The sequence below is a fragment of the Grammomys surdaster genome, unplaced genomic scaffold, assembly GCF_004785775.1.
Source record: "Grammomys surdaster isolate TR1022 unplaced genomic scaffold, NIH_TR_1.0 215, whole genome shotgun sequence".
In the NCBI taxonomy this organism is placed as follows: domain Eukaryota; kingdom Metazoa; phylum Chordata; class Mammalia; order Rodentia; family Muridae; genus Grammomys; species Grammomys surdaster.
Window position 1 is genome coordinate 3,346,053 of NW_021604660.1, and position 23,106 is coordinate 3,369,158.

The following is a 23,106-nucleotide window of genomic DNA, read 5'->3' on the forward strand; positions in this document are numbered from 1 at the left end:
AGAGAGAGAGAGAGAGAGAGAGAGAGAGAGAGAGAGATAGAGATCTACTGATCTACTGTTTTCTATATTTCTAGAACATTGTCAGAAAAGGGGGTATTCTCTGTGATGCAACAGGTCAGCCTTCACAGCAGCTCAGAGACAAAGTTAATCTAGAGCATACATGGACTTTGGCAAATCCTGTGTAATTTCTTATTGGCTATTTTTCCTTGTAACATGTTATTGGTTTCTGCAAGCTTAAAGGTGAAGGAGCCCTAGGAAATCCTTTCAGGCTGTCATTTCAAAGGTGAAACTGAGGAATTACAGCTCAAGAAGAAGTTAGTGACCAAGTTGAGACCTGAGCAGAAGCTTCCCAGTTACCAGACTCTGGGGACATGTGTCTTTCTAGGCTGCCTTCTCTATGTTTTCCTGGGAATCCAGTCCTTTAGAACTATGGTAAAGCATGACATCCCAACTCTGGATCATTCCTCTAAAATATGTTATAAATGGATGTAGTATTTTTGTGAGGACGTTGTTTTGATATGAGATCCATTATCAGGAAAGGGTCATGATGACATCGTGAGGGAGTAAACAGAATTTGGAGACTGTAAAGAGATTTGGAGTGTCATAGGATGGAGGCAGGTTGGTTGCCGTAGGAGGTGCAGAAGACAAGATGAGATTGGGTAAGGTGTCACTGAGCACGTTCAAGCAGACTGGGTCTCTCTCAGTCTCCTCTGAGATGAGTCTTTAACCCTCCAGGCTCATGGCTCTATTTGATGACCCATCACGCCTTCTGCTTTGCAGAGAGAGAGATAGTAGAGGAATGGATTTGGCTATTGTGAGTTGCTTCCTCCAACAGCTTTTCTGCTCTGTGAAATCCCAACTGTCCTACCTTTCTTGAGTGAATGGGACACACTTCTGCTTCTTCCTAAACATCTTCCCACCCCTACCTCTTAGACGCCTTAATCAGTACCGACCATTAGAAAATTTACCCTCAAATGGTCAGGATCTGCTGCTGTTTGAAGGGAGTATTTCACGAATGGCATGCTTCTGAATTCATAGGAGTAGCCAGTTAGTATGGGCTGTAGCTGTAGGAAGAAGGGATTGTAAACACTAAAGCATTAAGAAGCTGGCCATTAATGACTGAACGTGGGTTTCGAATAGACACCGTGCCTGGTGTTAGTCCACTGAGAGCAGCGTTTTGGCAGTCTGTATACCCACCAGCTATTAGACCTTCCTTATCTATGCCTCTAAATCAAAGGAACTTAATTTATCAGGTCAAGGAAATTTATGTAGCATCTATCATGTGGTTCCAACCCCTCAGAACCTAGTTCAAACTTCCCAGTTTTGTATAAAACGTTAGAACTAAGCATGCTCTTTAAAATTCCATGCAGTTATGAAAACCCTAAGTAGTCAGCATGATACGCTTCAGTATTTATTTAGTCAAAGGCCTCAAAGGATGAGGGGAGAGATGAATTACGATTTTCCATTAGAATAGCTCAAACATAGTCCTTTGTAAACCAAAAGCAATAACTCATGCTATTCTCCTTTTTAAAATTATTCTTTGTTGGCTTTGGACATGTATATAATGAATTTTATTGCCCCACCTCCTTACACTCAACTCAAGCTGTTCTAAACGACCTGGTCATAGAGAAGAGAAGTGGTTGATGACATGTTAGACTTCAGCCTTATTCACTTAGGTTCTATTTCCCACACTAAGGGCTACTTGCTGGGGCCCGTTTGCCTTGTTTCTGTATGTTCTAGTTGTCTTTATACTTAAGTTCTTTATCTTACTTAAATGCACTAAAACTTTTATAGTTAGAATTTAGAAGCTATAAGATTGAATTTGAGTTAAGGTTCCACTTTGATACATTTGGTTCAAGGGCCATTTTCACTGTTTTTATAATGCTGACATAATTGTATTATTGGTACCACATTGGATTTTTGACAAGTGTGTCATAGGGGAGGTAGGGTGCTAATTTAAAGTAGGGCCTTGCCTCCACCAAAACGCATTGAGTGAGCTCTGCTAATTCCAGGAATGATGGATTTGATGTAAGCTTTCCTCTTTCCACTCCAGATTCCCACAATGTTATCATGACCCTTTCCTGAAACCTCGTGAAAACATTTATCCTGGAATTTCCCTGACTTATGATATATGCCAGATGCATATTTATATAATCTACATAAAACTGTACTCAAGCGATCCTATGGTTTTAAAAAAAACAGGTAGAAGTTAAATAGTTTTGTGGAATTATTAGAAGCATGCTCTATTTCCCTTTACATCATTTTTTTAAATTAGCAAGTTTTTAAAAGATTTGGGGGAGGCAGGAGGGCAGAGGAAGGAAACAGCCTACCGAGTACTTTATTATGAAGGCCCTAATTTACTTTGAACAATGAACGTTTTCTTTTTCTGAAGTTAAGGGGCATTCTGAGTGATATAAGTGGCCCTTCTCAGACTGGAGCCCCCACAGCATAAGTTCTAGAGCATGGATTCTGTAGGCTGGTTGCCTTGAGTCTGTCACTTGAGGCTTCAGGACCTGTCAGCTCTAGGCACAGCTGTTTTAGGTTCTTAAGAGAAGGCTTTTCATTCCTAACCTATTTGTAGACTCAAAGATATAAAGAAAGATGCACTTTGATGGCTACTGAGTAAAACACATTTTCTTACATTTTATACTAACACGTGTGTGTGTGTGTGTGTGTGTGTGTGTGTGTGTGTGTGTGTGTGTATGCTACAGCACAGTTTACAGTTTGTTTTAAATATTAACTATTTGCTCTTTGCCCAAAGATCAGATGTCAGAATGAGTTACCTTGACAAATTGAAACAAAAAGGCTTTTATTTTAAGCTTAACATTCCAGGTGAATTTTGTGGGTTTTAGTGTGGAAAAGAACATTTACAACGTAATAAAGCTATCCTGGGAAGTCCTGGCTCAAGGGGCTAGCATACTTTTGGGTTGTTTACCTGTTCACTGGCTCGCTGCTCCTTGGTGACCTTTATTAAATCGATGCTAGTGTGAGCTGCCTCACTCAGGGATCCCAAAGCAACGGAGCTATAGAGATTTATAAAGGGTTCTATCTTCAGCAGAAAGATGAATAAGTCATGACTTCAACAATATAAACACTAGAGTAGGTGCTAACTGTTGCAGTTATATATGCAAGAGAAGATTGTAAGTAGAAGTGAATTGTCTGAATTGTCTTCAGTTTAATATGCTGCAAGCCATTCCCTAAGTTCAATAAAGGGAATACCTTGACTTTATCATCTCAGGCAGCTAAGATTCACACAAAGGCGCTGTGTGTAGAACTTAGAACTTAGTAAAAGCTCTGAAAGGCGGCTTAACAATATGGACCCTGTGTTGAAACCTCTGCAGCAGTCCTCAGGTGAGCTAATCAGCTAAACCATCTTACAGAAATGGATGCTAGTGCTTCACCTGTATAAAAATGCCTTCCTACGAGATTGTGACTTCTGCGACTTTACTGCAGAACTTATATACTTGAAATATGTTTTTAAACCCTTACTATATAAAATCTGTACTAACAGAGGGCTTTCAGTGTGTGCATCAAGGTCATAAGGGAAGAATATGGACAGATGCCTAGGAAGGATGAAGGCTAAAAGGTAGAGGGGATGCGATGTGGCCAGTACCTAACATCCATTCTCCAGCCTAATAGGCTTTTAATTTATTTTGTATCATACATAAACATAATATGTTTTGGTTAGCCAAAATAGGATCAGAAATGATTGGCACAATGACCTAAATAAGTGGCACAATGACTTAAACAGGTATAAAAGGAAGAGACGAAGACAGAGTTATTTATGTATGTGTGTGAGAGAGAGGTCCTAGCTTTTTCCTTTGCTAATAGCCTGCTGCCTTGCCTGATGGTCAGTGTCTTCCGGCCATCACTTTCCTACCTCATGCTTTCTTAAAGGGCCTTTGTATAAACTCTAAAAGTTTTTGTTTGCTTGTTTGTTTGTTTGTTTGTTTGTTTTTTGGGTTGCCAGCAACATGCCAGGAAAATGCTAATCGTGAGGGTTTTTTTTTTTAATTTTTAAACCCAAACATATGTACTAGATCATAAAATACACAGTCACATGAGACCAGAGTGATACCTAAGCTCACGAACTCTATGGTGGAGTATCCAAATCACCAAGATTTTTCTGCAAATCACCAGTTAGTGACAGAGCTGAATGGAGAATCAAAGTCCTGGTTCTTGATGAGTGCTGGTTCACCGACCCCTCACACTTCACTTCCTAAATGAAACTCTCAGGATGAGAATTAGCAGGTGGACCATGTTTGTTCTCTTACAGACCCTAAAATAGAATAAGCATAGAACAGATGGGACTCAACTCTGCCCTACTGTAAATTTTACTTTATTGGTTTTGAGTAAACTATAGCAAGTTTTAAAAAAAATGTTACTGTGGATGTGACTCAGAAGACTGTTTTTAAAGCTACACAGGCTAAGAGAGATATGATGTATTTCTCTGTGTATAACTTAACTGTTACACTGTATACCTTTGTGTAGAGAAGTTAAAGAAGAAAGGGAGAAACAAAGAGAGTTGTAATATATTGAAGATATGTGTTCCCAGGGAAGAGAGAGGCCATGATGCCAGGAGCTCTTCAAACTGTAAATGAATGTGCTCTCCACCCATACTTACCATTATAGATAGCAGAAAAATTGATAGTTAACCTAAGAGAACTATAAAGGTTTTAGGAGGTATATATACATTAAACACACATGCACACTTACATGCCCACACACCAATCAGCATGCCTTTCTGCATCTTTAAGATGGTCCTGGGACGTCAGCTTGAGTGCCTACCCCTCTTCTGCTCTGTTCACTTGCAGTGACTTGACAGTTAGAACAATGGATACTGGACCCAGATTACCTGGATCTGAGTCTGGTCATCACCATGCACTAGCTCCGGGACCTTTGCCAAGGTCCTTAATCTCTTGGAACTTCATTTTTCTCATTTGTAATGGGAGGATTATATTGGAACCTACTTTGTTGGACCTTGAGGTTTAAAAGTGACCTTGTGCATGAAGCTTAACATGGTAAGAGGCATGCTATTGATATACAGTAATGCTTGCTTTATTGTATTGCTATTACGTCCATGAGTATTTTATTTCATGTGCTGATTAATAAGCCATGGATAAAGGGATGAGATTTCTAAGGACGCTTGTAACAATAGTTATAGGTTCGATGATTAAAGAGACACTTCTACAGTTCATCCAAATGATCTGTCCAGATAGGTGTGTTTTCATCTGTGCTATGGTCAGCTCTAATTCTCTTAGAGTGATAATTTCCAACAAACCTTTAGCATCTTGAAAGTTATACACTCAGTGCATACACGTCTGTTTATATACTTCAGAGCATGTGGGAAGGATGAGCTCATTTCTCACAGTCAGCTCTACTTGCCCTGAAGTACTGTCTTCAGGGCTGTCATAGTCAAGCTGCCTCCTTAAGTATTGAAACCAGTCCTCAAAAATAGACTGAGCAAAGTGAGTTTTCCCTCATTTTGTCCTTGAAGGGATATTGTAAAGAAGTAAAAAGAAAATATATTTTAGATCTGGCAAAAATGGTATAGTTATCATAATCTCTATAATGAGAGCTAAGCCTGTCACCTGATAGGCTTCTATAGAATGTGTACAATTTGGTTATATTTTGTAGCTATTGGCCTTTTTTGAGAATTCCATATTGAATTAAATGTATTTTTTAGGTTTCAGATCCAAAAGACCCTCAGATATCTTGAGGTCTAGTGCTCATAGGTAAATATTAGCCATGGGGCTCCACCATTGGACTTCACGAAATATCCATAGTGTCTAAAGGATGGGGTGTAGGAGTGTAGTTCAGTGCCTGACCAGGCGAGTTCATATGGTGATACAAAAACCATAATGTGAGCCTGAACTTGGGAGACTGGCTGGTCCTGCTATGGCTTCCTTGCTTCCACAGCCCTGACTGGCAGGCCAGCAGCCAGAGTCCCTGCTGAAAACATCTTGGAGGGAGATGGAGCAGCTTCAGGTATTTCCTGCAAAAGTGATGCTGGCTGATATCTGCTCTTAAGACAGCAGCGGCCGACCCACCACACCCCCACAGTGTCTTGATAAAGGTTTCTGTGATCATTAGGTATCTGAAAGAAGACCAAATGAGATTAAAACTTAAGAGCATTTAGGAGTCAGCGCTCCTCTGCATCCTCTGGCAGCTGCATTTGGTAAATCAGAACCCAGCCAGAAGTCCTACATGTAACTCAGATAGATAAAATTAAAGAGCCCAAGAAGCCTTTGTGGTTCCTTGGCATTTGTGATGAGAATGCTTCATGCACACCTGTCTCTCTCTTCTCTCTCTCTCTCTCTCTCTCTCTCTCTCTCGGCAGGGCAGCCTGTCCTCCTTCCCACATTATAACTAAGCAAATATCCAGCCCCCAAGTTGTAGTACTGTTCTTTCAGTTCTGATCTCAGGCAATATGATGTTAACTTTTGGTTTCATTTTTAATGTATATTTGTATGGGTTTTTTTTTTTATTGGATTGTCTAGTCTCTAGACCATCCTGTGTATGTTTATTATGAGAACTTGGTGTGAAGGTAGGTTTGGAACTGAAATGGAAACTAAACACACAACACCCAGTTATAAAAGAATGGGGCTGAATAATACAGTACAACGTACTCTAAGGCATGGTTTGTTGCCACACTCCTGAGGAAGCTTGTTTGCATAGGCCAAAAGTTTACTGGAAAGGGTGTGGCAGTAATTTATACATAGGCCTATGAATGACTGTGGTGGAGACACAAACCCATGACATGCAAACACCACAGAGGTTGCAAGGAGCCTCTGTTTCTGTCAGTGCCTTCCTCATTGAATGGTCTTTTCAGGATCTCTTGAGGAGCACTATATCCTAAGGGACAAGAGAACCTCAGAGTTAAAACAGAACTCCTGGTCCTTTCTGAGGGTGACAGTCTAGATTTCTTGAGGTAAACTTTAGGCTATGATGGTCTAAACTTAGTATTTCTTTCACAGAAATATATATATTCAAGCTGCTAAATACCTGTGCTTATTCAAGTTGTTTGTTGTTTTATTTTTTGTTTGTTTTGTTTTGTTTTGTTGGCAAGGGCATAATTGAAGAGGACAGAGTTGTAGATGATTAAGGTAGCACACAGGTGTGTGCCCCGTCTAAGTCCCTTATTTCCAACTGTTCAAACTTTGCCCTTCTTTGATATGAAGTATATCGAAGTCTACGTCATTGAATGTGCTCAGAAGAAATTATTCTTCTTTGATGTTTGTTCTAGCAAGGGAGAAAATACATTTTAGAAGCAGCTAGTACCTTTTCTGTGCTGCTTCACTGTAAGCCAAGGCCTGTTTTTGCAAAGACATTTGAAGTGTAGGTGAAGGTCATAAGTAGATTCACCACCCTCATCTCTAATATGTTAACTCGTTCACAGGTTTGATCATGGCGTACATAAATGCGTTTGTTTAAATTTGCTTCTGTTGTTTTCTGAAAACGTATTTGGTCAGATAAAAGCATCATGATATACCATTTCTTTGGATCTGAGCATTTCTTTTCTTTCTTTTTATATAACAAACATTAAGATAAGCCTTTCTCTAGTAACTTAGTCTCTTTTTTCTTGTAAGTAGGTTGGGCTGAAAGATCATAGTATATTCTAGATGTAGTGGCCCTTGAACCGTCACTACTTTGACCAATGTTATATACTAAAGGCAGTCTATTGGATCTTTATATTTTTTGTAGGTGATGAGATAGTGGTTTGAGTTGGGTCATTCCACTTTCCATACGCTGAGCTCAGTTTACTAGGTGGTCTTCACTTTTAAATTGAAGTTGGGATTTTCTTCATTAGGTCCCCGATGATGCCTGTCTCTCTGCAGATCTGTGAATGATGAAAGAGACTGTCTTTGATTTAGACTCATTGGTGTGTTAATATTTAAAATAATAGTTGAAGGTTAAAAATAGTCGAAACTTGCTTAAATGATGACTTTTTTCATGTCCTAAATGGAGGGCCTGACAGAGTTGAATTCTTCAGAAAGCTTACCCAAAGGACACTATTTAAACTTTGTAACCACTTATCTTCCTATGTGTAAAAGAACAAGCTAATCTTTGGTGGGCTAGAGATCTTTGATGATGTATAAAGCATGCTTTTTATCTAAGTTATTTTTAAGCAGAAGGAAAGCTTGCTGTTGATGGAGTTGGAGAACCTCTCTCTATTTTGATTTTGGGCTGATTTCTTCAAATTAGATGTTTGTAGTTTCAGTATGCAGGCTAATTAAGAGCTATATATTTGAAAATGTGTCTATATTCAGATCTTGAATAGTCTGCTAGACACCAGGTTTATTTAAATTTGGCTTTGAACGGTGTTAACATGATGAATAATGATTGGCATACATGTAGTATATTATTTTTATAAAGAGTGGCTTGAGATAGTGGTAATTTTAGAATTTTTAAGATGCTGATCTCTGAAGCATGTTATTTTTGTAGTCAACTGGCAGTATTGAATGTTATAGCTAGTCAACTATAGGTTTTCAGCTCATAATTAGAATGGCCAAGTAGCCCATATTCTGATTTGAGGAGTTATTAGCACAAGTCAGCATTTTTGTACGGGATTTTTATTAAGAAATATAAGGGAGGCCCTTGTGGAGTATGATGGATGGTGTCTTTGATGGCTGGCTCAGAATTAATCAACTGTATGCATTCACCCATATGGAGCACTTTGGCTAATCTTCAGGATGCAATCCTTCTGGGGTTCCTCAACATAGAACGTGTATAGAAGAACTCAGTAGCTTTCAGTGGGGAGGAGGTCAGTGGACTCGAGGAACATAGAGATGAAGATGATTTATTAACTGCTGTTGAAAACTGCACTAACTGAAAGAGTGAATAAAATTATGATTTATTGGGTATTCCATGAGTAATAAGATGAGGTCAGTACCGGTTAGAATTACTTGTCTTTGTCTTAATTTAAAAATACAGAATTTCTGCAGCAAAGGCGCTTTATGGTCATTAATATGTTCTAGACCTACCATGCTAGGAAATGGAGACACTCCATTCCTTACTCTACCAAATGACAGCCAGAGTTGTCAACTCTGGGTCTTGACTGAAGTAGAACCTATCAGATACTTGTTAAATGCACATGTTTGTAAACACACAGGGCATCAGGAATAACTCCGGTTAATTGACCTCCTTTCAGATAATCAGGCGAGTCTCCTGGGCTGCCAGCCGCTGTCTGTTGAAGAGGGCTTGAGTTTTGTTTTGTTTCGTTTTCCCAGCCAGAAGTCATAAGAATCATATCTAGTGGATGAAGAGAATAATGAATATAGAAAATGACCTTTTCCAGTTTTAAAGCCGTTTCTCAGAATGATTTATACAATGAAAACTGTATTTGTTTTATTATGTGCTTGTAAACTGTCTGTGAAAGCGGTTCATAAAAAAAAAAAAATCCTCTGAGCAAATGTAACCTCACTGGAATAAATGTAAATGACTGTGGATTCTGTTAAAGGTCAGTAGTTTCTTGGAGTAAAAAAGTTACAGTCTCTTGAAAAGTCACTCTGCCTTCTGTTTTACACCCAACATTTTGGTCTTTTTTTGGTGTGTAGTTCTTACAGAGTTCCCAATCATTTCTGGTCATTATCTCCTAGGGTACTTACTATATTTAGTAAGGGCTGTTATTTTCCATGTATTTTGATTTTATACATGGTACATCTAATTAAATTTTTCTTTTCCATTTCTATGAAAGTTTTTGAGACAAGTGTATTTTAATAAGCACTTCTCACAGTATCACGGTGTGATTAAAAAGAGAAAAAAAAAGCTATAGGTGAGTTTCTTTTTTTTTTCTCTACCAGAGAAATCAGAATTTCATCAGTGTGTGCTTCCTGTAAGAAAAGTAGGAAAGAGAAAGAGTTATGATATTCTTCTTCCCAAGTAAATGCTGTATCTCCTAAAAATGCTGCCTCATTCTAACAAACGCATGGCAGAGCTCTGTGGAGTGTACACATTTACAAATGGTCTCCCTTTTAATCTACTCTGCAAGTTCATCTCTCTAAAATGTCATATCTCTCCTGCTGGCCCACTAAGGATTCTAATAATCTCCATTTCTCTTAAAGAAGTGATTCAAACTGACATATGTCAGCATTCCCTGGAGAGCATATGAAGGCAGGGATGGATGACTGAGCTCTTGTCTCCTGAGTTCCTTATTTAGTGGGACTAGGTGGGTATTTTTAGCATGATCCCGGGATAATACTGAGGCCACTAGTACAGTGACTTGAGTCTCAGAGACGCTGTTCTAGGCTATTGCTCTCATCGCCTGGGTATCATGGTCACATTCACGTCCTTCCCTTCTTCAGCACCAGGAAGGACCCTGCTTTCATTGAACTTATGTAGTTGCTGTCTCCAGAATTCACCTGAATTTGGATTTTGCTTTATTTTGTTCCTCTCATAAAAAGAGCATGCTCGCACTTGCTCAGACTCTGCATTCTTAGGAAGCCTTTGCTCCACTGTCTTTAATAAGGCCTCCTGTTTCCAAATGGCCACATCATTTATTCTTTCTTTCCTTGAACCTGCCGCTGACAATGTCACTACTATATTGATCACCTTCCTATGGACTTCAGAACTCTTACAAATGGAGATACCCTTTTCTTTCCAGTAGGTTCCTGGCCCAAAAGTGAATGACAGAAAGCAGTTCATCATAAATGTAACCAAAATGAGGAACAACTTAAGGACAGGGCCAAAATTCTTTCCAACCTAGTGAGGCTGTATGCTGAAGTGGAAACCCCTCATAGCCTTCCTTTCCCACAGCTGTGAAATGAGGCGAATGATTCTTCCTTACAGAAGGGTTACAAGCCTTAAATTAGAAAAACTATATGATTCTCTCAGCGTGATGCTTGGCAGGTGATATTATTTAATAAACAGCATTTATTGGTTAGCAACTAGAAATTGGTAGGAGTAATGAATATAGACATTCATTAAGAAAGATATTTAGAACCCACAATTATGGCTCACACCTATAATCCTAGCACATTCCAGGAGGCTAAAGTAGGCCAACTGTTGAGGGCAGCCTGGACTGCAAAGTGGTACCTTGTTTCAACATGCACACACACACAAACACACACACACACACTCACACATCTTGCCGTATGTAATTTCTACTGCTCCACTTTAAGCTCTAGGCTTTAGTGGACTGCACTACCGGCCACCTCCCTAGTTCTCTTGGACCCGAGGATGAAACACACACACACACACACACACACACACACACTCACACTCACACACACACACACACACACACACACACACACACTAGCTTATTTTTAATATGCTTTTAGCTCAATGGTCAAGCACTTCTAAACCTCCTGCTGCTAATGTGCCCTTACCTTCACTCCCAGCTCAACACCTCTACATCTGCCCTCAACTTAGTGACTCAGTTACCTTTAGTCCTAGCTGAACACCTCTAAATCTGCCCTCAACTTAGTTGCCTGGTTACCTTCTCTTTGCTGAATACCCTAAATCTGCCTTCAGCTTAGTTGCATTTCTAAGTTCCCTCCTGCTACCCAAGGCCCACTCCACCCAAGATCTCACATGACTGGTAGCTCTTTCTCCCTCTGAAGCATGCCAAATCTCCTTTCCTCCTCCTGCATCTCCTTGTCTGCCATCAGGAACCTGGAATTCCCCCTCTTCTGCCCAGCCATTGGACGCTAACATCTTTATTGCTTGATCAAGAGCCAGTTGGGGAACAGGACCTTCAACGTTCACATGTAGGTTCCCCATCAAAGCATAACAACCACTCCTTACGCGCGCACACACACACACACACACACACACACAAACACATACACACATATACACACAGACACACATATACACACATACATTGACAAGCACATGCACATGTATACACATATTCACACATAGACATATAAGCACAAGTACACACAGACACATGGACATACACATACACACACACACACAGCCCTATTTAGTAAGTTGAAAACAGGAAGTTATTTACAGATTGTAAATGAAAGCTTTTACTACAGTGTTACTGTGTTGGCAGAATCCTTGGATTTTCCATTCTCACTTTCATTTTAGTTGCCCTTGCCCAAACCCTAGCTTCCCATGGCAGGAAAAAGGCTGTTTGCCTTGATCCAGTCGCTACCCTACAGAAATGATGCTCATCCTCAGGAAAACCACACAAGGTGCTGAAATGAACAGTTTTCATTCGTTCATCAGTGTCAAAGAGCTGTGTCTGGCTCCTTGGGCGGATGCTCATATCTGGAGGAGAAGCCTGGGAGAAGGGTGAATCTGGATGAGACTGGATGAGCGCTGGAGGAAATATTTTGTGAACTGAAAAGCTGAGAGTGTTTCAACTATGTGCATAAATTTAGCTCACTAATTAGGTCTGTGTGCTTTCAGTTTAGGGTTTATCTACACCCTTGGTGATAACACATGTTGATTATTGGTGTGGCTGCAGCTTCAGCCATATTGGCAGCAGAGGTTTCTCATACATTTCAAATGGAAATTAAGGAGTGAAATGTAAACCTGCATTGATCATTTGCTTAGCTTTAATCTGCTCACAATTGGCCTCGTAGTTTGTGCCTAACAGACTGGATTTGAAAACAGGGCATCAACTAATGCTCTCAAAGTTTACTTCTTAGCATTATACTCTTGAAGACTTTCTGAAGAGCACTCAACTCCTTTTCGTCTTGACATAAGAAGGAATATATATATATATATATATATATATATATATATATATATATATATTCAGCCTAAAATAACAGAACTTTTAACCTATGGCATCATTTTTTTTATTTTTAAAATGATTTCATATGAAAACTCCAAGCAGAAATTTTAAAAATTAAAATTGACACAGGAAATTAAAAGGTGTTCTTTGCTGGTCATGACTGTATTTGATCTTGTGTTTTCCTAATTGTATTTGCTTCCCTCCACCCTGATTGTATATTTTGCAGGCTTAGAGTTTTGTGTGTTTGCCCTAGGGAGTTGGGTGAAGAGTAAAAGCTGACGTGAAAGTATCTCTCTCAGTTCCCTGTCTTTTGGTAGTGCTGAATTTCATAAGTTAAGGAGACTGTGCTGAATCTGAGGTGCAACATAGTAAAATGAAGTGAGATATGGTTTAGAAAGACTCGCATGGGGGAGGGGCAATGCTGTGCCATCTGCCTTTCTCTTCCTGTTTCTCTATAAGCAATATACAAGGATGCCCTTGCCTACACATCTGGAAATCTGTGACTTCACTTCTGTGGTTAGAGTTCTCCACCCACCTGCGATCTGGAGAATTGCACTCCAGTTTCCCAAGGAAAATGTTAAGAGTCTGAGGTTTGCAAGGCTTTCTTTGAGGACTGGCAATGAACTTTACAAACTGGCATGCCAGGTATTTGGTTTAAGTTAACCAGTTGAAGGCTCCTCATTAGGGAAGCCACTCTGGATGTATGTTTTCACTGAATCCCCTGCTTTTTACAGATAAAAAGAGATTAAGGGTTTTATAGCCAAATATGGGACAAACGATCAGATATTAGTTTTTGTTTCCATGATGCTATTTGATTTCATTCTAGGTGCCTTGTTAGATCATATTTTACCCATGCTGTTCATCGCCTTCCATCCTTCTGCATCTCTTAGAGAGAGGAGACACAATGGCTGGAAAGTCTGTGCCAGGAGAGTCAGGGATAAGATTGTGCACTTTACCCAGGTCAGATCTCTAGTCACCTTAACAATAAAGGCCCAGCCTCAGTTCTCAGCAGCAGCCAGCAGTGCTTCCCTTCCAGGAAGCCAGAGAGGGGAATTCCTGACATGAGATTTGTACAAAGACAGATCACCATTCCCTTGACCTGCAGGGCACTTGCTGCGATTTAGAATTCCAGAGGGAGAAAAGCTGTCAAGGTACATGATTGGTTAGCGTAGCTGTCAGCCTTTCCTTTTCCATGGACTTGCTTGAAGGCCATTTCAGGAAGCAGTGCCCTTTGATTGATTCTAGGTCTTATGCATTGCCATACTGTGTGTGGTATTTCCCAAAACACTGGGGGATTTGGGCAGATGGGATGCTCAAGGCAGGTAGGGAGGGCATTGTGTCTTCCTTCAGGAGAGCCTATGTCCTGTACTCCATTCTGGAGTATTTCACAAACCCCAGGGGGTAGCAAGTACATTAGTGGCCATGAAAAGAGAGTATCTATTTCCTGCATTCTAAACTTTTCTCATTGTTACATAACAGGAATCCAAGATTGATTGATTGATTGATTGATTTTGAGATAGGGTTTCATGTAGTCCAGGCTGGCCTCACAATTAGTATTTAACCAAGGATACCCCTAAGTTTCTGGTGCTCCCTCCTGCTTCCATTTCCCAAGAGCTATCATTCCAGTATGTGTTACCACGCCCGATTTATTACATGCTGGGGTTTGAACTGAAGGTTTTGTTCATGTTGGGCCTGCACTCCACCAACTCAGCTACATTTCTCCCACTACGCAGTTCTCTCTTTTAAACTATATTTTAATTGGAAGTAGAAGCACATCGCTTTCTCTCTCCCTTTCCTTCCTCCACCCTCTTTCGGCTACCCTCCCTTAAACCTGTGATATCTCCCCTCAAGTTGATAGTCTCTTTTTCATTAGTATTATTATTATTACATATATAAAGGTATGTGTTTATGTGTCTGCACAGACATATACATATCAGTACAGCTTTCTGAGTCTATGTTTGCTGTTTGTGTGCATCTGGTTTCAAGGCTGACCGTTCTGCACTGGGTAGCCAGCTAAGGGGGCTCATCCTTCACAGAAGCTAATTGTCCCTCTTCCTACAGTCATTACCAGCCTGGAGTTCTTTGTTTAGGGCTGGAACCCTGAGAAATTATACATTTTGCCTTAATGTTTGAAAAGCATTTCTTAATTGACTCATAAACCTCAATTTTTGGTTTAAGATTTGGCATTTTTGCTTTAGAGTCACAACAATGGCATCACCTGATGATGTCTTCCCCATGCCCAAAATTAACAGCCAGGCACCTGTAAGAACCACACACCTAATAAAAATGGCTTTTTAGTCATGCTCCCCAGCAAGCTCATTCTCCTGATGGAATGGGTATGCTTTTCCTGTTTTCTTAACTCTTAAATCTCATCTTTGCACAGTTCTGTTTCATTTGTCTTCTGTCTGAGAAGGGAGAGGGGAGGGGGGGTCAGACATGGAGGGATATCACTGTCTCATACCTTAATTACAAAAGGAAAATCTGTGTTAAGTTTATCCAGAAAACCATCTCTGGAGAGTAATAGCTTGTTCAATCTCAATCATCATTTTTTAATTAGTGTGAATATATGCATATACATGCATATACATATCATTAAGGATAATACATGTAATTATATGTAATATGTATTATATTGTATATATTACAGATACATAATATGCAATATTACATATTGCATATATTATATACATAATATAATATATTGTATGTGCATACTATATGTAGAATATGTAATATATATGCAATATGTATTATATTATACCTTAATGATATATATCTAGTGTATGTTGCTTTGGGTTCTATCCCTAGTACTTGTAGAGAAGCAGCAGCAAAGATCATGTTCTATGATTATAAGAAACTATGACTCTTAAACTTTGTAGTTATTAAAATTTTAACCAAGAGAATCGGTCTATAAAGTATGAACATGTTACTCAAATGTTCAAAGTTTAAATTCATGATGAAGTATATTACCCAGCACCCCTAAAAGAAATCTCTAACTCAAGTGATAATGTTACTGGCTTAGTGTTCAAGTTCTGGATACAGAAGGTGGGCTGTCGCTTAATGGTAGAACATGTATCTAGTGTGTGTTGCTTCGGGTTCCATCTCTAGTACTCGTAGAGAAGCAGCAGCAAAGACCATCTTTGATTCCTCATAAGAGACATGCACAGACATGACAGCAGTTTTCAAAATGTGTATAGTAAGCAACATAGTAATCATTCTGCTCCATTCCTTTTGTTTGTGCGTTTAATAATCCAGATTAGGAATCGCTGCCAATACTCATACGCCCTTTGAGAATTACCACTTTGCAAGAGCCACTCAAAGGCACTTGGGAGACTGTAGTGAGCAAGTGAGGTGCAGGACTGCCACCTTGGGATGGAGAGGAGAGAAGGCACAAAGGCAGTGTGGGTAGTGCTGTGCTGGGGCAGGTAACAATGCCATGAGAACCTGCAATAAGGAGAGGGGAGTGAGATTTGTGGGCACTCTAAAAGGTCATAGAGCCTGGTTCCTCAGTGCATGGCAGGGAAGGAGGAGGAGGAGGCTAGGATAGGAGAGGGTGCTATGACAGGGTCACAGCAGTTGAAGGGTTGTCGCCAGATGTTCCGATTCCATCCAGAGATCATTGAGAGCTCCGAGAGGGTTTTAAGGTGAGGACATCATGTCAGATTTACAGTTCCCCATAAGACCTAGCATCAAGGACATGTTCAGAAACTTGGCAGTGGTACAGAAGAATGTGGTGTTATATAACTGGGTGCTGGAGACTGAGAAAGTAAGGTATCTTTGGAATATTTTTTTAAAAATAATATAGAATGTGTAGAACTTTGTGAGCACAAAAGTGAGAAGATGAGGAGAGGAATAGGGGAGCGAACTATTGAAGGTTCTTTTTGTGAGTATGGCGTTAGCAGGATGGGCAGGATCACAGGTAAAGGAAGAGTATGTGTGTAGAGACGTGTTTGGGGGATGCTTTAGACAGGTGAAAGTTATTAGGTGGAGAATATATCTAAATGGATTATACAGTACTAGAAGGGTTTAACCCAAGGCTACAAATGTCGAGATCATTAACTCCTGAAAATGAAAAAGAAGTATAAAGACGCTGTCTTATTGAAAGTGGCAAGAAGCCCGTAGAACGTCAAATTGTAAGGGATATGCAGAGAAAGAGGTGACATAGAATGTCAAAAAGATGCAAAAATAAAACAGGTAGAGCATGGTACCCTGGACCATTGTTTGACATTTAATATTTTACAGGAGTGAAATTCAGCTGTGTCTGATGCTTCTGAGAGAGCAGAGAAGGACTGGGAACTGTCCTTTGGAGTTGGTAATAGAGCGAACGGGAGCAGAGTCAGTGGAGCGTTTGGGTAGAGGGAGTGTTTGCAGTAGAACTAATGACATTGACAGAAACCTCAAGGTCACGATGGATGGAATGGGGAAGTGAGGTGGTATCTGCAATATGATGAGAGGCTACAGGAAGGCTGGGTGGAGACAGAGACAAAGTGGACTCTGTTGAGCTGGCAGGCAGAGGGCTCTTCTCTCACCAGATGAACTTTTTCATTAGCAGCATTCAGTGATTTTCTTAGTCACTTCTCTAGTGCTGTGATAAACACCATGACCATAAGCAACCTGGAGGCGGGATTATGTCATTTTACAGCCTGCAGTCCATCACAAAGGGAAGTCAGGGCAAGAACCCAGGGGAGATACTTGGTGATGGAAACTGAAGCACAGGGCATGGAAGAATTACATACTTCCCACATATAACAGTAGTGTAGATTCTCTGTCATTAGATATTGAAAGCATGTAATTGTCTCTTTGATTTTACAAATGGTTACGATTAAGAGATTGGCCTAGAAGAGCCTTTGGACTTTTAAATAGTGTTGAGACTGAAAGGTTAGGAGGACTTTTGGAGTTGGGCTAAATGCATTTTGCATTGTTACATGAGCCTGTGGGGGTCAGGGAGTCAAATGGGGTTGGTTCAAATGCCTGTTATCTTGTGTGTTTGAACACTTAGTCCCCAGTTGGTGGCACTGTTTGGGGAGATTCAGGAGGTGCAGCCTTGCTTGAAGGATGGATGTCACTGGTGTGGTCTTTGAGAAAAGCCTCACCTACTTCCATTTGCTCTCTCTGCTTTGTGCTGGGGATTGAGATGGGAGCTCTTGGCTTCCTGCTCCTGCAGACAAGCCTGCAGCTTACTGCCGTGCTTCCCTGTCAAGATCGACTCTAATCCCCCCACCCCACCTCCCACCACGTGGAAATACACCCTTCTTTACATTACTTTTGGTAGTGGCATTTTATTATAACAATAGCAAAGTAACTGATACAGCCACTCTTCCCACTGTGAAGAAGACAGTCCAGCAGATCAAATTAGACTGACGGTTCTCCTAGGCATCTGAAACAGAATGAAGGCATATGGTCCCCAGGGACTTTTAGATGACCTAATAGAAGGGACTGTTTGTTTGCAAGAACATATATCCATTCAGCAAAGGTAATGAAAGAGGGACAGTGATATGTGTTATAAGAATTGGTATCTCATGAGTTCAAGTCAAAAAGGGCAACAAGACCTCATAGGGCCTGCCTGGAACTACAAATCTAGAATACATGAGTTTACCTTTTTCTTATCTGGAGTATTAGTCTTTTGTATCTAGATACAACTGCTTTAGTGTTCCCCATGTGAACAAGCTCTCTATGAACACATCTCAGAGTTTGTATGAACAATGAGTTCGAGTACTGTGTTTCTAATAAGCATCTCCAAGACCCAATCCAAAATTCCTAGAATGGAAAGTTCGGGCTCAGGTTTCCGTAAATGTCTCATCAGGTACAATTGGAGTTGGAGCAATGATTCGTAGTACTGGTAGGGTAGTTGTGTTACAGCCTCCTGAGCCCTGAGGAGCAGAGGCATTGCTGTCCAGAGGCCTCCAAACACCCATGCAGAATCTAGATATCTGCTTTGTTATGTGTAGTGTACTGGAAATGTTTCAGGTGTGAGTCACCTTGGCTGGGGTTCTGTACTATATGCACTACAGAATGTCCTGAAATGGATGATTAATTAGCATTAACATCTTGACATTATCCCATTAGTGGTAATACAAATGAATCTGGTTAAATACCAGCTCATGGACCAAAATTATGTCCTAGTTTGCTTTTTGTTGCTGTGATAAATACCATGACCAAAAACAATTTGGGGGGAGGAATAGGTTTATTTGAGCTTATAATTTGTAGTCTGTTATTGATGGAAGCAAGGCAGGAACTTAAGGCAAGGATTGAGGCAGGAACCACGGAGGAAAGCTGTTTACTGTCTTTGTCCCCGGGCTCAAATGAGGTCAGCTATCTTTCTTATATAACCAGGTCCACTTCCCTTACTGCCCACAGTGGCAGGAGACCACCTACTTCAATTAACAACACAGACCTTTCTCCCACACACATGCCCACAGGCCATTCTGAAGGAAGCATTCCCTCATTGGAAGTTCCCTCTTCATCGTGTGTTGACAACCGGGATGCTAGACATTGCACACGATCACCGTTTAACATCCTAATGTATTGCTGTTTCGTAATGGGAATAGTCTGAACATTAATGGTGGCCACTTGATGAGAATGCGCGCAGTTTCTCATGAACCTCCACAGGCCCATTTATTCCAACTTTACCAACTAATCATGTCTTATCACTCATCTTTTGAAACCCTACCCATCTGTCAGGATTCGATTTAAATCTTATCAGCATCATGTGCTTTTACCTGGGCTTCTTTCCCTGCCAGCAGGAAGTTCTTTCTCTCTTTCCATTTTGTAAATGATCCGTTGTTTAAATGTCTCTGTATATTTTTTTTGGCATCCTTAGTATTCAAGAGAGCACAGGCAAAGGCAGTGAGATGCAAAGCTCATACTTGGCTCTGTCTTTTATTAGCACTCCAGCCCTGTGCACTTCATGATTCTACTGAACCTGCATGTCTCATCTGTAAAGTCATACATACTAATACCCATCTCAGGAAATAGATTAAGAGTTTGAAAGACCCAAACTAAGCCCCAGTCTGCCATGTTGACCACATACGTGGAATAGCAGTTGACAAGTCAATTACTCGCTTCCTTGTCTTGAGCATGTTGTGTGGTGTGGGTATTCTGTCACTGTGGCAACAAATTATGGAAACTATGCTGGCTTTAAGCAGTATGAATTGCTGCTCAGAGTTCTCTGAAGTAGGAGTGGCTTGTTTACTTTCACTACACCAATTCTCATAAGACTCAAGGCAAGATGACATCTGACCTGGCTTCTCAGCTGGAGATTAGGGAAGGGACTCTGCTTCAAAGCATATTTCAGCTTGTTCTATATGTGTTGGGAGCAACTAAAATGTGATTTAGAAGTTTGTATGGATGGCACAATTATTGTTAACTATTGACATCATCATGTACTATAAATCCCTTAAAAATACTGGGATGATTTCCATATTTCTGTGTCCAGGGTCTGTGGCATATCAGTATGCACTTCCCAGTCCTGTAGGAAGTGCAGACATGAGCATCCTCTTCTGTTTTCAAACCTCAGCATCCCATGAAGTCCAGTGTCAGCTCAGTGCTGACATTCCCTTCTGCATCCCCTGGCCCCTGCCGAAGCCTACTCCCAGCTTTAAAGGGCTTCTGCGATTAGTTTGGGTTTAACAGCATACTCCAGGATAATCTCTTTATGTTCAGGTCAGCTTAACTATCCACAAAGAAGCTTATTGTCCTTGCCAGTTCCTTTCTGCCACGTGAAGTAACAGACAAGTCTAAGGATTACAGTGTCATCAAGGGCCACTCATTGTGGTTACCTTATCTAAGTATTTATATAAAGTCAGGCTCAGTCCCTTGCATACATATAGCCATTCAACAGCCATTGGTGACTGACTGTGTAGCCTATACCTGTGACTTATGCTCACCCCAAGAAGCTGTTCTATTAATGAAGAGCTATTTCGTGCCTTTAGTTATAGGTAGTTGTGACCCAAATCAAAAAAAGCTCACTTTGAAGGAGTCCCTTTCTATTGCCAGTAGACACTATTGTGTATATCAGGAAGGAAAACAAAGAGGATGTCCACATATAAAGAAGATGAGTAGAGAGAGAGTATCCCATGACGTCTTTGGACCTTCAGAAGCCTTTCTAAGTGATTATGATAAAATACCTTATTTTACCCATGTTCTTCATCTCTTACAAATTAGTATTCTGAGCTTGATAGGTCTATGAGGGTGCCAGACCTGAACAGGGCTTCTGATCTGTGGTTCTTTTCCTTCCAAGTAGATAATGTAGAAGCTAGGAGCATAAATTCTGGAGTAGGACTCCTTGGAGTTGGTTTCCTGTCTGTCACATGTATATCTGAAAATCTGCTTTCTTGTCTGTAAAACAGAAGAAAATATAGACTTTATCATATCCAGCTACTGTTAAGGATGAATTATGTGTGTGTACCCACACAGTACTTAGCAGTGCTTAGAAATGTAGCTGGTGCTATATATTGGGGTAATTATTAGAGTTGAACAATTTGCTTTGTCTCTCAACAAGGGATAATTTTGACCCCCAACCCCCAGATTACACTTGACAGTACCTGTACATAACAGTTGACCACATGATGGGATGGGATACAGCCATCTACCGCATAGAGGCCAGGGAAGCTGCTAACCAAATCCTGTAAAAATTACATAAGCCCGCTCTTCACCGCTACCAGTGAATCCACACAAACAAACATGACCCACGTCAATTCAAATATCAGTAATGGTGAGATTGAGACATTTTCTTATTAACTAGCAGATTGTTACTATGCTTTTAGTTATTAAAAGTACTTCATTCACAAATAAGATGCTTAGGTATCCTGAGTGATTTTGAATAATGAGGATGTTCACACCTAAAGTCACGAAGCATTGAGTCCTATGATAAAAATTAAAAGATGGAAAAAAACTTTTTTCGTGTCAAAGAGAACAGTTTCCTCTGTGTAGCTAGTTTTATATGTAACACAGATAGCGTAGATGGGAGTATAGTTCATGTCTTGAATATATGTATAGGGCTTAAAATACTCTGCTCCTGAGAAACATTGAGTGGACTGTCTGTTTTTCTTAATTCTGTAATCTTCCAGTGAACTTGCTTTTGAGGATTGTAAGGAAGAAAATGACTTAGATTTGAGGACTCACTGTTACTCGGTGTTTTGTTCTATAGTCAAGGTGACTATCCAAGCTAGCAGGGCAGTGACGTAGAGCTTAGAGTGTAGTACAGGATTTAAAAGGCCGGGAGCATTTTGCCAAGTTCATTACTACTTTCTAAATATTGCATAAGGCTTGTGTTTGCTGTCTTCATGCCCTCTTACACCACAGGCTTATCTAAGGAGTTGGAACCACCTTCAGCTATGTTCTTTCCCACTCATTACTTTCCCACTCATTACATCCTACTCTCACCTGTCTTCCCAACCTGCCCCGTTGACCTATCACCTCTGCCTCAGGTTCAGATGGTTTTGCTACTCCACAATCTCCAGCACATCATCTATTCCTGTGTTCATAGCTTTGCCCTTGAGATGACTGGTCAGTTAGTCATCAACACCTGCATATGTATCTGTGTGCATAGGGCACACAGAACTGGTTCAGGCATGTCCATTCTGCCACGCATGAATTGCATAGCTTTTTGGGATTCTTATCCAATCATGAGGTTCTTGAGTGTTCACTTGTAAAATGTAATCACTTTGTTCTGTTGCAGTATCAAAAGGTTTGGTACACCTGATGGACCAGTGTCTGAGGAGGGTGGATAAAAACCTAGGACTTACTATCTTCCATCCTGTCGTCTACTTGAGGAAACTAAGGACCACAGACACATACACAACAGTAACCTGCACTTCAATATAGTGACAGATCCAAAAGAACCCTGATGTGCTAGCCATCAGTTAGGTGACCAGACATGCCCAACGATTGACTCTATAATAGTTGTGAACTGTCAATATAGTATGTAAGTTTATGATTATAAAATGATAGAAGGAATTTTGTATTATGATATTTAGCAAATTCTTGGCTTACATAAATACCCTCAGAAGGAAAGTATTATGACAGTTGAGAGGATCAATGTGTGGTGCTTTGTGAAACATTATTCACAATTTTGAATCTAGGTCATAAACAGTAATAGACCAGCCACTTAATTTAAAAAGAATAAAACATTTTTAATTTCAAAATATTTCTATTATATTGCAATGTCAGGATTAGCTGAGGAAAGCATGCATAGTTACATTTTGTAACATATTCCTCATTAAACGTCTCTAGCGTTTTGTGACACTCCAAATTGAAGATAAAGTGATAACTACTTCCTCATAGACTGTGTGATTAAGGAGGCTCAGGTATAAATAAATGTATTGAGCATCTTCCAAGGATCTGTGCCAAGTCTAGCTTGTTTCCTGGGCTCTCAGGCTATTAGAATGGAGAGCTTCTTCTGTCAGCGG

At 40.3% G+C, this 23,106-nt stretch overlaps 1 protein-coding gene across 2 annotated transcripts in view; it reads left to right on the forward strand.

Annotated features, from left to right (window-relative positions):
* Positions 1–23,106, forward strand: part of Man1a1 (mannosidase alpha class 1A member 1) — a 170,044-nt gene that overhangs the window by 2,750 nt on the left and 144,188 nt on the right. The gene's annotated exons all lie outside the window — the stretch shown is intronic.